This window comes from Cloeon dipterum, chromosome 3 (genome assembly GCF_949628265.1).
Source record: "Cloeon dipterum chromosome 3, ieCloDipt1.1, whole genome shotgun sequence".
Classification (NCBI taxonomy): Eukaryota; Metazoa; Arthropoda; class Insecta; order Ephemeroptera; family Baetidae; genus Cloeon; species Cloeon dipterum.
Window position 1 is genome coordinate 36,645,543 of NC_088788.1, and position 15,898 is coordinate 36,661,440.

General features: G+C 43.5%; 1 protein-coding gene across 6 annotated transcripts in view; it reads left to right on the plus strand.

Moving 5' to 3' along the window:
* Positions 1–15,898, plus strand: part of LOC135941461 (uncharacterized) — a 155,009-nt gene that overhangs the window by 72,560 nt on the left and 66,551 nt on the right. For 3 of the 6 annotated variants that reach the window (XM_065487013.1, XM_065487016.1, XM_065487018.1), the window contains exon 3: positions 7,226–7,256. The exons of the other annotated variants lie outside the window; for them this stretch is intronic. The gene's annotated coding sequence lies outside the window, so the exon portion shown is untranslated. The remainder of the gene's footprint in view (positions 1–7,225; positions 7,257–15,898) is intronic. 6 annotated transcript variants of the gene reach the window in all.

Sequence of the window (15,898 nt, forward strand, 5' to 3'; positions counted from 1 at the left end):
CCGAACCGCACCGCCCAGCCGGATTTCTCAATTGAGGGAAAAAAGCGAGCGATGGCACGCCGGGCCACGTGAATTATGCCGGCAATGATTTGATTACCACCACCGCATTGCTGAGAGTTTGCGCCGCTTGGATTCAAAACCCGATTTTAACTGCCGTCAACGTTTATTTTCCGGTCCTTTCCCACGGGATTTGATATGAAAAATAAATCTATTCCCATTGGAATACTTGTCGATATTACACCACCAGCAGCTGGAAAGGAAAAGACCCTCAAGGTGGCCAATTCCCTCTTCATCGACGCTGAGTGTCAACAATGTACTGCGCCATTTCCATTTCAAGCATTGACGATAATGTTCAAGCTGTTTGAAGAGTTGATTAAAACTTAACAGGACGCAAATAAAACGAAGCTTGATTTTTTGACAACTAACTAAGAGAAATTAAAACTCTAGCACAAGCCGTTACCTTTCTGCATTCCATTTTCTGTTAGTAGTTTTAGGAAAAATCACCAACTTTGCATAAATTATAAATAAAACCGTTCGATTCGTCTAGCCGAATACCAGATGTATGTCAAATTGCTTGAAATCAGACCACTTTTCAAGAAATTATGACACCTTTAGTTAAAATTTTGACTTCAGGCGCAGATTTAGATTTAGATTTTTTTTTTTTAAAATTATCACCTTTTATAAAAATCTATTGAATTAAAGAGGATTGATACTGCAAAGTTGTGGAAAATGCTTGTTGCAAATAATGCATGAACTGATCCATTAGGATTTAGTTGAAGCCAAAATTGATTTAAGTAACAGCGTAAATTTTTGAGAAAAGTGGTTGCGAAATTGGCCTGCTTTTCAAATGGTGAGTACTGTCTCCTTACTAGAAATATTAATTTTATGTCACAGAAAAGAGTTTCCCTAATAAAAGGATTCATTCGCTGTTGGACAGATCTCGACGAGAGCAATCGAAATCTGCCGAGAAAATGTGGTCAAGCGCTATAAATTTTGGAGAAAATTTGAAAAATTTGAATTTTAACTATTATCAAGGATTATAACAAATTGTAGAACAAATTGTTTATTGATCAACTACATACTTATTATTGCATCCAACAACTCGATTAATTTTCAATAACCGCGCCCCCTATGTACATCAATTATCTTTAAAGCGAAAAAACACCATATTTTTCTGATTCCCCTTGTCAAACAGACACAACCTTCAGGGAAAACGCCTTATTTTTCCAACTGAGTTTACCCAAGTGTTTCGGAAAAATTAATTAAAGTCGGTCCCAGGAGCTGAAGAGTTTGCGGGCGGAGAAAGAGTTGAGCGCAGGCGGCTGGTTTCACGCCGCCGGCTGGCTGGACACAAATCCGACCCGTCCGCTTGCCTGCTTGCTGTACACATTTTATTTCGCATTTCGGTTTAGCCGCGCAGCTGGCTGGCAATGATAAGAGCCGAAACGCTCCCATGCTTAATTGTCTCTCTCCCTAGCTCACTCGCTCACACAACCACCGCCGCGCGTTATTTGCTGCGTGAATATTATGTAGTGTGTGTGCGTTGTTGGGCTGGGCACGCCGCCTCCGCCACCCCCAGCTCCTTCGTTTGCCTGAATGCGTGCTCGTTAGTGAGCCTGCTGTTGTTTGCACCAACTTCTTCCAAAGGGTAAACAAGCCGTGCCTGCGTTATCATAATTTCGGTTTAATTTGATTACCAGCAGAGCATTAAGAATGCTTTCTGCTGATCGCCCACTAAGACGCTTGAAACTTAAAGTTGCCAGTTCTCGTTTTAAGTTAAAATCGACAGAACACAATTTGTCCAAATTGAGAAAAAATTAAACGCAGACATTTTGCTGTTCAATTAATATCCACTTGCCCCTTTAGATCAATCTGGTTTCTAGAAACAAAATAAAAAATAATGTTTGCAGAAAAAATCTATTAATCGATTTTGGATTTCAGCACGTCAAAAGGATGCACAGGGGCACGATTGAGTCTGAAATGGCAGCACAAGTGCCTTAGTTTCGAAATTATACGGTCGGTGGTATCATCTGTTGACGGCTTCAAACACTAAGGGCTTACACAACTGGTGAATTAGAATAATTATTTTTTTTTTGAAAATTTGCGATTTTTTAAAAAAAAAACTAAGAGAGTACGCAAACAAAGGGAATTCTTAAATGGGGGCGTGGTTCCACGGAAAATTAATTAAAAAAGGCAATGTACCTCGGTGGAAATAATATGTAAAGTCGAAAAAGCTAGTCAATATGCAGACGCTCGCTCTCTATTATTTCCATCTGCGTATAATTCGGACATTTATCATGGGAACAAACAAGACTGCTTATTGTTAGCTCTCTCATGCTAGCTGCAGCGGCGGGGATAATAATTAGCCGGAGATTGCAATACAAACTGCTAACTTCCGCAAAAAATAAAACTCGCTGTGGCCGCTTTGCCGAGAGTCGTATTATATTTTATATTTCCTGCTGCACGTCGGCTTATCTGGCCGTAATTGCTCGCTTCTGCAGCCAGATTCTTTCATGGGGCAGAAAGAATCCAATAATTTTCCAGCATTATTATTGTTTTGCGGAAAACATTCCGCAGGCGCGCGCGCGCGACAGGCATTGCGGCTGACTCGATTTATTGGATTCTGGATTGAGAGAATCTGAGAAGGTGCTCACGCGCGCGCGGCCCAGATTTATCGCTCAAATTGCCATAAAGGCAGCGCAATATTGCACGGAGCGCACTGCTCTTCAAGAGCGCAAGAAGTTTTTCAATATCGTACTTTGCGGTGCCTTCCATCAATTCTTTTATATTTTTTTATTAATAAATATATCACTGCAGTCGCCGAGCTAAAGGAAATTGACTTTTTCTCATTTCCAGCGAAACAGAAGGCTGTAAAAATGCTCTTTTATTCATCTCCCGCCATCGCAGATAATCTCGCAAACACGAAGAATGCTAAGCATAAATGTCATCGTTTTGTTATTGTCGTTCCTTTGAACTGGAAGTGTCGGTCACACTGATTTCATTTTTGTTGTTGTTAAATTCAAATTGCCAATCAGATTAGAACCTTTATTCATAAATGTTTTTTTTTGTATTATTGTGTGTGCATTGCAATTGGGGGGCATATTATTAGAATGTAACATATCTGATGTACTGTTGTTGTACAACGTTCTGGCCTGCTACGGACCTTAGGGGCGCCATGACAAGGCGCCCAGAGCACCGTAACCAACCACCGTATTATGTGTATGAATTGGCACTTTATTTTGGAAGCGTAAGACGAGCACTGTTTAACTTTAACGTGAGTTTCGCGCCCTCAGCGCACGATTTGTCTGAACCAACCACTGGCTGACGCGTAAACTGGCAGCCAAATGCACCCTCCCCCGAGTTATCGGAGAGGCTGCATTTGGGCTTCCTCTGAGATGGTTTTCCGACCTCTGCCGAGCAACACCTAGCGTACGCGCCAGCCAGCCACAGTAATAAGTAAGCATTTTGTCTAAGTCTCGTCTGCGTTTTAATAGTTAACGTAACGGTAAATATGACCAATATCGCGATTGAAAGCCTTTTTATAATTGTTAGAGTCACTTACGTTCCAATAAAACCATATCATAAATCATTGTTAGACAGCAGTTAAATGGCAGTGTATAATTTCCACTTTTCCATTTGATAAAATACAGAGAATCCAAAGATAATAACGTAATTAATATAAAGTAGATTAATTTATCAATCAGTTGCAAGTTTCATAGTTTTGCTAATTTTGGAGAAACTGGACTATTTATTTGAGATTAGAAGTTGCTGAGAATATTTAGTCGCGCGCTCTTGCCAGGCCAGCAAGACGCAGATATTGTATTCTAAGGATTTCGGACTGCTCACAAGCAGTGAGGCAATTAATATTTCTAAAGTCTCATAATTATTCCAACTCGCTGCCGTGCATGAGCAGCCGAGTTGGTAATAATTATGACCGATGGTTGGCATTATTAATCAGCCTAGTTGAATAATATAGTTCAGTGGATCACAGTTTAAGGAGAGTGAGTTTATTGTTAGAAGCATAATTAAAGAGAGCAAATATAATATTAAGCGAGGCAGAATAAGTAATATTGAGGAGAGGCTTTTGAGAATGGCTTGGCCCAGCAGCAGATTGAGTGTTAAATAGAGAAGTATCGGCGCGGCGGCGGCGGAGGCGCAGGTTTGCTCGGCATGTCGGACAGCCCTCCCGGCTCTGCGTGGACCGTAAGTTACAGGAAACAGCCAGGCATAACATTTTTCGTGGTGTTACAGAGAGAAAGGTTACCACAACTGTATATATGATGACCTCGCCAAAAGTCAATAAAGATTATTATTCTGAACGTAGTAAAACATTTTATTTTAATTTGGGTCAGCGCTATGGTCATGCACCATCGAATAAAACTGAAATCTATTTAGGAGTGATTTTAAATATTGATCTTGTTCATAAAAATTTGTATTTTTTATAAATTTCTGGCATTAAGAGACGATTCAAAATAACTACATTTTAATCAAAAATGAATTTATGGTTTTTAAAAATATCATTCAAAATAAGGGGTCGTATTTATATAAGTTCCTAGTTTCAATCAGTTTTGATGCACGCTCTCACGTGTATTAATTTCCAGGCAAATCACGACAATATGAATATTGTTTTATTAAACCGCTTTCCGCTCGGCAGAAAGTTGAGCACGCAAGCTTCCGCATGGAAGAAATGCAATTAAAGCGCGCGAGTGAACAATTGAATGCACCGAGCGCTGGCTCGCCGCGCAGTTTTTGCGGCGCTGAGAACAAATTTCTCCTTCTCTGACTCGTGTTTGACTTAGCAACTTTGTCATGCAAATGCTCCGCCGGATGGAGCTGCTAATTGCAACGTGCAATTCCGCCCGAGCCTAATTAATTTTGGCTGCGAAGACGGTGCGGTGGCGAGAGGTGCCGGGGCCAGCCGCCCAGAATCGGCACGCGCGCGTTAAGGAGAGTGCGAATTGTGCCTTTGTCTCGTCGCGATTTGCATATTGCGCCGGGCCAAGTAAACACGCGGCCGAGTGTGTTTATCGAGACGGCAGCCTTAATTAATTTTCATTTGCGCACCTGAGCTTGGGAAGCGCGACCCAGCGAGCGGGAATCAGGTGCGCAATATAATATAGGATTAGCAATTAATTATTCATCGCGCCGCACTCCTGCGCTGACGATCAGAAAGTGCCTGCCGGGTAATTGATTGTTTTTCATCAGCACGAGACGAACGAACCCCGCCCGCAAATTGAACCAAAGTTTGATCAAAGCCGCCAAAAGGTGCAGCCGCTGACCCCTTCGGCTCGGCTTTTCAGTCTTTGCCCTTGAAACTGCTGGCTGGCTGGGCTTCTCATCCCAAAACTTGTGAAAGGAGAGCAGAAACTATGTGGTTTGCTTTGAGGTTTGTGGTCCAATCGGTACGATTTGGAAACAAATTAATTGCTTCTCCACTATTCATCACAAAGCACAGTTTAATTGAGATGTAACAAGGCCAGTTTTCCTCACAGGCGTCGGTCTGCTTTTTGCATTTCAGCTTTCGTGAATGTTGACAATTAATTTCCAAGTGTGCTCGTGATAGCACGCAGCTTGAGTAAATTAAAACATTCATGGCGTTTTCGCCGCTAAAAGCTCTTAATAATTCATACGCCGTGCTGTGTACAAAAAGTGGCGTGCATGCGACGCCGGGGTATAATTTCGCGTTGTACCAAACATTTGCCATGACATCAATGTTTCAAATTAATTGTTGACGTTCTTTTCTTTGAATATATTTAACAGTAATTTCACTTTTGACAGTGCAAATCGATTCTTGGGTTCAAACGGACAGCCAAAACGCTCGGTCGACTGTGCTGAAAATCAGTGGAAACGAAAATCGAAAATAACCGTTAATTTGGTGGTTTTTGGTCTGAAAAAGGCCCCAAGAACGCCGGCGACCAATCAGATAGTTTTCTGATTGGCTTTGTGACGTAGCAACGGCAGCGACACAGAGGCATTCAGCGTAATTAAGCAACAAGGCTGGCTACTGGCAGACTGGCCAATCAGAGAACCACTCCCTTCTTCAATTGGTCGCATTCTTGTGTCACTTTTATGCACAATAGTTACGGTTTTTACGTTTACATTGATGGATTCGGCTGCCTAACCTTATATTTATGATCGTCAGGAATGAATTTGCTGTCTCAGAAATGTAGGGCGCGTTCATTCAATTTATCCAATTTATAAACTCTACTTTGAATTCACCAGTTGCATAAGCCCTTAGAGTGCTCGAAGCTGCCAACAGATGGCGCCACCGTATACTTTGTTTTTAATAAATTTAATTTTAAGGCACTTTTCCGTTGTGATTTCAGATTCAATCTTGCCATTGTGCATTTTTAACTTAACGTGCTTTCTTTTGACGTACTGAAAACCAAAATCAGTCCAGCCATTCGCCGTAGAAACGTTGGAAATGATTTTATGTTTCAAAAATAGCTTTTCACGATTCTACGACGATTGGCTAAACCTGAATTTTTCCAGAATGCAGCATATCTCTTATATTTTTCCTACCAATGAGACAATAAGCCGAATTGAACAGTGCCCAACTGAAACTGTGTATATAATTTGATCGCCTCAGATCACAGCGGACACGTAGTTTAATCCATTACTTGTCGATTGTCTACCAATTCCCGCACCCAATTCCACTTTGGATTCCAAGTTAGCACGCACGCACCTGCCCGGGCCGCCAAAACCAGATTAGAGGCTCGCTCTCTGCGCTGTGTTTGCCGAGGCAGGGTTTAATGCTATTACTCTGCCGCTCGCAATTCATCGGCGCGGATATCGCATTATATCCGACGAGTCACCTCTCGCAAACTGTCAGCGCGCATAATTGCGTCGCCCGTCGCCGCCGTGAAAACCTGCTGCACTGCAATACTGCACGCCGGAAAAGTAGCACCGATTGCTTTTGCGGTTTCGGATGCCGACGCTGCTCGTAATTGGCGGCCATTGATTTCGGGCCAAGCTCCATTTGCGTGCAAATGTCTGAATCAGGATTGCGTGCACACAGGTGCCGAACGTGCACAAACATGTGCTTTTAGAGCGAAACATGCACTGTTTCAACATAAATCACAATTTGTATTCAAAGTATTTTTGTAAAATCTATCCGAACAAATCAATATCTTGTTATAGACGTCGGCTCGAGTTGCAAGCGAGTCAAAAAGTCCACGGGGACCGGATTCAATCAAGCTTATTTTTGTTATCTTTCGTGTTTCAGGTTGGAAGCTGCCGCGTTTCCCTTCAAATCGGTAAGCCCACGCTTTGACCCACATTTTTGGATACATTTTTTCCCCTTTTCTTTTTCATTCCGTCTGAACAAACACACGCTGGTGTCGGGGGGGCGCGCATCAAGGGAAAAATATCACAATTCCCACACCAACGTCGCCATCAATATTTATCTTTGCACAGTCTATTCGGCGAAACTGCAAAAATGTCGAAAGTGAAAGAGGATATTGCGGCCGAGATCAAAGCGGCGGCGGCGGAGTATTTTTTTGTCAAACGGCGCTCGCTGCGATATTTACCCGCAGATCGATATTAAAGATCAGGTCACCAAACGACGGCAATCTCTTTCGTGCGTTCGTTGCAGATGCAATAAAATATCCATCCCGTTTCACCCCCGTTGACCCCCGCGTCGCTGTGATCTGACCTAACCCTTTCCAACGGGTGAAAACTTTTCGACATGTAACGGCTATAATTTTCTAACCCGTTCTCGAAATTGTGCTGCAAATAATGTTGATTCAAGCTGAAACGGTGTAGATTGGAAATAAACAAAAAATTGATGAATAGCATGGCTTGCAAATTCAATAATCCGGCAGCCCTATTTTTTCCCTCTCGCGCTTGTCCGGCCGCAGCGTTTACAGCACAATTTTTCCCCCCAACACGGCGGACACACTCGTGAAAAGCTGGTGGCTGGTGGAAATCGAGCTGGTTTGTGTTCTTTCCCGTGCCGATCGCATCCATCTCTTTCATCGTGCAAATATGAGCGCTGCAAAAAGGCTCGACTGCATTAATTGAATTTCGCCGTACAGTCTACGAGAGTGAGAGTTTTTGCGTGTTTCCCCGCGCGTCGGTTCAAAGCACCGCGAGCGGTGCTGTGCTGCCATTTTCTAAGCATATGTGACACACTGAGTATGCTGGATTAGACTATAATTACCACTCAATTTGCAGCTTGCGGATTATTTAGCGATTCAATTTGTTGCCCAAATCCACTCGGCGTCCAGCAAACGCATGGACAATTTTGCAAACGCGCCACATTCATGTTGAATCGGCTGTTTGCTCGTTTCCTTATCAAATTTTGGCTTTCACTAGGCACTGTAAATGAACTCTAAAATTAAATTTGCTCTTTATTCCAAATATAAAATACAGGTAATAATAACCAAAAATTGTTTTGGCGGGAAATAAAGTTGTTCGTTACGCTGGACCCTTTGGTTGGAAAAACTTGAACTCGACCCTCAAGAATCGATTGGTGTGCTCAGAAAATTTGTCAAAGATTGTATTCAAGGGAAAATGCCATTACTCATTCACCTCGGTACTACAATTAGACTTTAATCCCAGTTACGAAGAGCGCCCAATTTGACAGCCGCAACAAAAGGAGATTAGAAGGAATTTCAAGTCCCTGCGTTTCTCTGGAGGAGTTCGGGAAGTATACGCGTTTCCAAAATCACGAAGTTTCGGGGTCTTGGCAATAAATTGGCCTGCACCTCGTTCGCACCTGCAAAGACAAAGGGCTGGGCGCGCGCACGCAACAAAGTTTTATCAAGTGTCTTTTCATTAGAAGGTGGCAAGTGCGCGCGGCTACGGCACTAGCAGCACCAGCCATCAATTATAAATCTGTGCACGCGGGAAAGAAAGTTTGCTCAGCACTCGAAACTAACTTGGCACTCCCCTCTCCGCCTATTATATTGGCTGGGGGTAAACACCATTATTTAAATCAGCCGCCGACGCAGCCCAAATTTCATTTGGTTTTATTAAGTTAGCCGGCACCGCTGCCGCCGCCGCCGCTGCTGCTGTGAGTATTGGGTTCGCAGCCAAAATGGCCGAGCAGCCAGCACTCAGACTGATGAAGCAAAAGATGAGGACTTAAACAACACACGGCGTGTACAACAAACAGAACGAGCGGGCAAACAAACCAACGCCAGTGCGGCCATTAGGGCTGAGTGGCCAATTAGCCCGCCAGCAGCCTACTTACCGACTTTATTGGCCGACACCTCTCTCTCTCTCTCTCTCTCTTTCGCTCTGCGTGTGGCCGGAATGCGCATTTGGTCGTCGCAGAGCAGCCAAATGGCTCCTGTAAGTCACTTCGCACTTTGCGTGACCCAAAAAGCTGGCCGGATTGGAATATGGCCTCTCGAAACTTCATCGCCCGAATTCGCGCTTAAGTGCCGGCCATCAAATTTACAGCACATATTCTCACCAGCAAAGTGCCGAAATAAAAAGACGAACGAGTCACCCGAGCCAAGCTTTCCGCAGACTCGCATTTCACTGCTCATTGAGACCTCAGCATAAATCTCATTTTAAAACTCTCTTTTGATACAAATTTTCCAGACTCCACACTGAATGAAGCTGTCAGACTTCGCATTTTGGTGGGATGATTTCCTTCTCTGAAATTACGCTTATTAGATCGACGTTTCCAAGCCCGCAGCGAGAGACCAGGGACAAAGCTCCGAAGAGGCAATCGCTTACAATCAAGGCCTGATTATTAAGCCGCCGCCGCATTGTCTGCATCGGCGGTAATAATAATTTCGGCGTCGGCTCCGGATTCACGCGCGCATCACTCACGCCTAATTTCCCCAGAGTCGCAAGATGCGCCCGCCGCAGTTGCCGAAAAGCGTCACCGGCACCAAAAGACCGCCATGGTAGTCTTTGATTCATTGAAACAAATCTTGGTCTCTGCTTCTTTTTAATTTATTACAAAAATGTTTTGACACAAAGCGAAACTAACTAGGCAATCTAACGGAAACACTATTACACGAAGGCAATTTCCTCTGCACTTGTCAGTAAGGAAAATACGCAGTAATGACGAATGGACGGACGAGAGAGAGAGAGAGAGAGAGAGAGAGAGAGAGAGAGAGAGAGAGAGAGAGAGAGTAGTAGTCGCGATTCCGGCAGGCATCAAATCAGCCGACCTTGCCGTCCTAATGGCCGTCCATTGTCCGGAGCCGCGTGCGCTAAACTGTTTTGCTTTCCGTCTACAATAACAGCTGAATAAAACCTGCTCGCTAAATTATTCCCCATTCATGCTCTTCTCGCTTCTAACAACACAGCCAGCCGGCTGCTCTAGTGTGTACTTTGCATGGCCGGCTTTTTGCCCAATTGCTGAACACGACACACAACGAAAGGCCGGCCGCTGGCAAATTCGGATACACGCAGATGACTTGTCCCTGTTTTGTTTTGAGCAATCAATCGCACGCAAGCTTAATAAACTTATTTGTGTGTTATCGCAAGATGGAATTTTATTGTTTGTTTCTGCGTTTATGGAATTAAATTACTTTTTATGTTTGCTTTAAAATGCAAAATATCTGGATTGTTTGTCTACTGGACATTTTTCACCAGACGTTTTCTTGATTATTAAAACCACAGAAATTTTTAACATCGTTTTTTTGTAAGAATTTTCACTTTTTCAGGTTTTACGGGAAATATTGGGCGAATTTTGAGAAGGGAATAATGCAATTTGAAAGTTAAGGTGTGCGCTGAACCACCAAGCTCGATCGAATAAACACAAAATTTGATGTCATTGGTCAAGATTAAAGGTCACAATGGGTTGTTTTCGAAAATTTCCAGGTGTTTTTTTTTAATTTTGAAAACCAGAAAAATCCAAAATGCACCTCAAAGGTTTTCTCACGATGCGTGTGAACTTGTGGAATTATTATAAAGTGGTGATCGGCTTCGTTTTTAAAAAATAAATTTTTGAATTTCGAAAAATTCATTTTTTTAATTTTAGCAAATAATGTTGTGAGCACCAAATCTCGGATTCTAAGCGTTATAAATGCAAAAACTGCACACCGTTTGACTTGGCTTTACTTCCCCGAGCGAGCTGAATATTTTTTGGGGTGCTCACCCTCAACCCCAAATCCTCCCCTGAGTCGAAAAGTGAATATTTCTAGCTATCACGATTTTTTGTACTTTTATGTCTGGAATTTGAAAATTTGACACTCCTGTTCGAAATTGATTTTTCTGAAATGGTTAATAATTTTTTTATCATTTTTATTGTGTAGAACAAACGTTATAGTGGCTATAAGTTTGGAGCTGGGCGCACTTTTTCAATTCCGGCAACCCGCTGTGCCAACTTGTCGTGCAGGTTGCCTACTGCTTTCACCGGCAGGCGCTAGGACTAGGAGTGTATGTTTGTGTGCATCGCAAAAGTGGCAACAATAAAAATGATAGGCGATAAATTTCCAGTCCACTCGAAGCAACAAAACGACATTTTTCTTGCTGGCGAGCGTGTCCGGAGCACGCCTGCGATACATTACGGGAGCGGCCATTGGCCAGCGAGCCACGCAAACCGGCCGGGCAATATCACTTGCGAGAGACGCGCGCGTCCCACGAGACGGCTTTCGTATAAATGCAGCAGCCGGGATAATACATATATATATAAAGTATGTTTGAGTGTGAGTGTGAGTGTGAGTGTGCCGGTGACACTTCCACCTGATGAATACGACGCTCTCTTCACCTCCATGTGAGGGCGATAAATAAATAGCAACTACACCGCACACATGCACGAGACCAACTTGCGGACTAACCGTGTTTGTCTGCCTCCTTGTTGAAGCCCCGTGGAGCGAGCGTGCTTCGGAATTAATTACTCGTCGTTTTCCTCGTGTGTCGACGCGATTTTTAAACGCGAGCATGCATGCAGACCTTTGTTTGTCGCCTCCGTAGCACAGCAATCCTAGCAGTGCTTTGCAATGCTAAAGAGCCTGTTTCTGCCTCCGTGCTCTTGTAATTGGATTTGAGCGTCGGAAAACAATTTTAATGAACTCGGAGTTTGTTTTTTAACTAGCAAAAATCATCACAGCAACATTTTTTTTCAATTCAAAAGTGTCGTTGAATCGGAATTTTGGCTTTATTTGTCCTGCTGGCGTTTCATTCATTCTAAAAATAAATTTTATGGGCGATGTACAACAAATAACAAACTTTAGCTGAAAAAATGAGAATAATTTAGTCACTGTCTAAACACAGCAAATCGATTTTTAAGGGAAACGTGGATACATAGAAAATCCCGTCCCTCCTGATTTTCTGTGAACAGTGACCGCTAGAAGAGGGCGTGAATCGCGGGACTTTAGAAATGAGGGCGTTGTTTCCAATTAAAGTAAAAAGAAGGTGTGGCACGTAGTGCAAAGCGCGGGAAAACCGTAAAATTTTATGTTTTCCCGAGATTTTCAGGTAAAATTCTAATTAAAAATTCAGCGTTTTTAAAAACAACTTAGAAGATAGGATGTATGAAGAGATCAATTGATTTTATGCTAAAATATAGTCATCAAATAATGTTCAATATTTGGATAAAATATCTCGTAAAGTCGATAACAAAAATTAAATATGGAAATGGAATCGGCTGGACTTTAACGACCCAAAAATACGTGCTGCACTTCCCCTCATCCAACGGGTGAAATCGTAATTTTCGAAAAGCGATGCGGAAAAATATGCAAATTACTACTCGCACCCCCTCGTCCCTTTTCCATATTCATAAATTAGACCTTTCGCGCAGCTTTTTTGCACTGCACTCGCGCTCTCTGGCCCAAAAAAGCAATTAGCCTAATAACCAATCAAGTAGCCGTTGCGGGGCTGCTTTTTTGCCGTGCTCTCTCTCTCTCTCTCTCTCTCTCTCTCTCTCTCTCTCGCACGAGGCCAACACCTCGCTCGCCTCCTTCCTTTTCTCCGTCGTCTGTCTCTCCACTGCTTTTATTACGCACAAGTTGTCCAACTCGTTTTTTCTCTCTCCTGCTCGCTTTGTTTTTTCGCAGACCTTTTACGCCGCTCAGCACCGCACGCGTATTAGAAAATTCCTGTGCCGCATCAGAAATGCAAAATTCCGCTGTTGCTCCACTCGCAATCTGACTGGGCGGCGCGTTGACAGCTTGGATGTTTATTAAAATATCTGCCCATCAACAAGGCGTTCAAGTGCTGCATACCTTTCCCTTATTTTATTTTACCACACTCTGCTTTTAAAGCCCGAAAAGGCGTGGCGAACATAACGCGTATGTGTGTGTGTATTGATCGGATAATTATTGCGGCCGGCTCATGATGAGGAAAGAATGAGGCAGGGGTGTGTGGGTGGGGGCGGGCGGGCGGCTGTCGGGCCGATAAGGGCCTGCGGTGCGAAACTTGCCACTGGTGTTCCGACGCGAAAACATCAGACAACACGAGATATCTCGCTTCCTCCCAGCTGCTTTTCGGTGTGAAGCGATACATTCGCCGCGCCAAATACATATGTACAACACGGCGAACACGCGCAGCCCGTATATGCTAATTTTTACGGCTTTTCCGGGCGATCGGTCTTTGTCTGCGATCGGTATCGCGCGCCAAATGAAGCGGCAAGCGCTTTGTTAATCCGCAGATTAATTGCGCGTCGCTCCTAAGTGCCGTTCAAACTTTGCAGATTAATGCTTCGTGCTCCCCGCTGCGCAAGGTGCGGCCGCCGCTCTCCACGCATCGCACAAATAAACAAAATGCAACCCCACTGCCTTTTTCGAACGATCAGAATAAACTGCTAAAATGTGAAGCTTTTTTCAACCTCATTTAATTTTTTTCTAGTGGTTTGGTTAAAAAAGAAACTATGAAGTTTGTCGGGGCTTGCGTTGAGTTAAGAATCCGGCGAGTGTGGTCGCGCTGCGAATTCGCTCGCTCGTTCGCTCTCTCGCATTCTCATTAATATTCAACTTGCGCGGTGGCCTAAATGGGCCTATAATATTGCTGCACATTAAGTCGGCTAATTAGTGACGTGTTGCAACGCGACGAGTACTCCGGCCGGCGGCTTCCGCAAATTTATGCCTCGCAAGTGAGCTGCGCAATTAATCTCAATTATTAATTCGTGTATGTGAGATGAGTTACGACTTTTCTTCGCGTCACTTTCTTCAACGAGTGTGCTGCAAACTTGAAGCCGCTAACTGCTAGATTTATTTTCCTGCGGCACGGAAAACATCTACTCGCAGTGCAAGCTAGTTTTCAATCTATCAATGCAGTAAATTATCAAACTTTAAAAGACACGGCAGTAATAATTTACACGGACTAATTACATCGATGGATTAGCAAATGGATCTATTTTGCTTCCATTATTCATTATTCAAATTCCACGTACGTTTGATATAGTCTGGTTAATACCGCACAATACTGCATTGTGCTCTAAATTTAATTTGCATGCGTTATCGATTATCCATTGAATAAATTATGGAGGAAAACCGCGCTTAGCCTGGTCGGGCAGGTGCAGACAAATTTTAATTATTTCAATCAAGCGAGCCACGTTGTTCCGCAAATTAATTCTATGCTTTAGTTGAATACACGTGCGGCTTACACCGCCTTTGCTCCATCTCCCAAAACGCCACACGATGGTTTTTCAATTAGCCCTCGATCGAAATTTATGGGTCGTCCGTCAGTGGCGGCAGCCCGTTCATTTTAAAGCTACTTTTACTCTAGTAAATTTGTCATTTAAATTTTATCGTCTCAAACGTTTGCGTGCTAATCAAGCGGGGAGTATCAATTGTAAAAACTTGCGGTTTATTTCATAATTTAGGGAAGTTTTTCTTCTAAATTCGCGCACACCATTGAATATTTACTAGCTGTTTCAATAAGAGAAGAATTGTTGAAGATTCCGCAGGGTTTCATTTTCACCTCCTAACCCCCAAAGTGGTGACCCCGACGTGACCACTACAAATAGATTTAATTTTTCAAGAAATTTGGAAGAATCTGAATTTTAGAGATAAACTCCATGAAAAACAGTGCAAAAATGATGGTAAATTGACCAACTAGCAATTAACTTCAACAATAAAAGTGAACAAGGGGATCATTTGTCAAAGGCGGGAATTCTGGAATGCGAGGCGCTCTGTCCCTCATATTCAATTAAGCCGTTTCCGCAGCGAGTACAGAATTAAAATACGCAATGAATGAAGAAAGAGAGCACGAGGTGGGCAGTTAATTTGTTTTGGATTCGTAATCACGGTGCAGGCAACCAACCGCACGGAACGAGTTTCGCGATTTAATTAATTTCGCCACCGCATTCGGCACACACTCACGCGTGTTTATACAACACACATGCACGCACTGACAATGGCTTCATCATTAATTTACGCAGTCAGTCAGTCACTTTTCGGGGCATGAAAATGCCTGCGTGGCGTGGCCTAATTTGCATGCATAATTAAAATATTAGATTAGAGCGCTGAGCCGAGCGCGCGCGCGCTTCATTTTTGTTTTGCGCCCAAACACGGTGCACGCCGGAACCGGAGGGGGTGGTTGGCGGGCGGGCGGGGGGCGGGGGTTGCGAAACTTAATTAAATCACTCTCGGCACTTAAGCACTTTGTCAAATTGGAATACGCCTTTTGTGAGAAATTCCGACGCGAGCGAGCGAGCGTATGTGTGCTCCGGCCGGCGTCTTCCTGCCTTGACGTGTTGACTACTTCGTTTCAAATTAGTGCCGGGGATTAGGGCAGCGAAAGGTGCGTTCTGCGCGTTGGCAGATGATGTTCTCGTGCTCCGTCGGGGCTTCACCGTTTTGACTGCCTAATTACGCAGGCCGCCAACTTGGCGAAACGCAAAGGGAGTTCACAACATACTCTCGCAGAGTGTATTAAAGTAGAGCAAACAAATTCATGAAGGGAGATGATGGAAATTAAAGAGATGAGCATAGCATTTACTGGTTTTAATAATAAGAGTATTTTTAGAATGCACTGTTCACATTAATAA